The sequence below is a fragment of the Poecilia formosa genome, unplaced genomic scaffold, assembly GCF_000485575.1.
Source record: "Poecilia formosa unplaced genomic scaffold, Poecilia_formosa-5.1.2 Scaffold360, whole genome shotgun sequence".
In the NCBI taxonomy this organism is placed as follows: Eukaryota; Metazoa; Chordata; class Actinopteri; order Cyprinodontiformes; family Poeciliidae; genus Poecilia; species Poecilia formosa.
In genome coordinates this window covers 75,450-76,728 of record NW_006800299.1, presented here as the reverse complement: position 1 = coordinate 76,728, position 1,279 = coordinate 75,450, and the positions used below count along the sequence as shown (strand labels likewise).

At 44.4% G+C, this 1,279-nt stretch overlaps 1 protein-coding gene across 1 annotated transcript in view; it reads left to right on the top strand.

Annotated features, from left to right (window-relative positions):
* The first annotated feature begins 809 nt into the window (after positions 1–809).
* LOC107833305 (uncharacterized) overlaps positions 810–1,279 on the top strand; it is a 4,604-nt gene continuing 4,134 nt past the window's right edge. Inside the window, exon 1 of the mRNA XM_016662135.1 lies at positions 810–1,143. The gene's annotated coding sequence lies outside the window, so the exon portion shown is untranslated. The remainder of the gene's footprint in view (positions 1,144–1,279) is intronic.

Below are 1,279 nucleotides of genomic sequence, written 5' to 3'. Positions count from 1 at the left end.
ACCACTTTTCCTACAACTGCAGAGGGATTTTCAGTTTTGAGTTTGTTCACGCTGCAGCTGGAGTTACTGAACTCACCGTAGAGCAGCTCAGCTCTGCTTTAGGGTCAGCAGGTCGCTGGTAAAACTTCAGCTCGTAGCTGAGCTTGAGTTTGCAGCTGCATCATTTAGTTTAGCACCAGAAATCGGAACTGGGATCTGCTCCACGGTGGAGCCTCAGCCCGCGCAGGGATCCGCCGCGGATGAATCCTCCGCTCGGTCTGACCGTTCCAGGTCACATTTAGATTTTTTCCTGCGTACTTTACAAAATGCCTTTCGGTCATCTCTAGTCTTTGAATCTCGGATCATCGAGCCAAAGTTGTGAAACTTATATTTTCCCATGGCGAAGCGCAAAATGACTAGCTAGTCTCAACGTTAGGCGGTTCCAACACTACGCATGCGCACAGCAGCTTCAGCTCAGGTCCTGGCAGTACCGCAGTTATATTTTCATACAAATTTTAGTAAAACGAACTTAAAACAGTAAGTGAGCGTCAATGGAAAATTACAAATATTTTTGAAGGGATGATCAAAAATGTACCACTTTTTACTACCTTTAGATACTGGCCTGCATTTTACTGGCCTTAATTTGAGCTCATTTATTACATTTTACTACCGTGAAGAAGCCCTGATAACGGTAATAAATGAAAATAAGCATGAAAATACTCAGATGAACTGATAACTGACAAACTGGGAATGAAACTGAACAAAATAACTTGAGACTTTTTAAAACAATTCAATTTCTTCTTAATCTATTATTATTATTCAGCCCATCCTCTTCTTTATAAAACATTTTAATTTTAGTCAGACTGGATGGATAACATCAGTTTTCTGGTCTTTGACTAGGACATTTTAACCCATAAAGCTGCTTTGATCTAACCACCCCTGCATATTTAGCCCCAGTCTCTTTTTTGAAGATTTTCTTCCAAGATTGTCCTAATTTAATTCTATCCATCTTCCCATCAACTCTGACCAGCCTCCCACAGCATGATGCTGCCACCACAGAGCTTCACGGCGTGTTCAGAAAAACCAGTTTGTTTCAGTTTTGATTTCATCTGAAGAGAATTCTGGCCTTTTCCTCTCCAGGTCCTGGTCCTAGTCCAGGTCCTGGTCCTGGTCCAGGTCCAGGTCCAGGTCCTGGTCCTGGTCCAGGTCCAGGTCCTGGTCCTGGTCCAGGTCCTGGTCCTGGTCCTGGTCCAGGTCCTGGTCCTGGTCCTGGTCCAGGTCCTGGTCCTGGTCCAGGTCC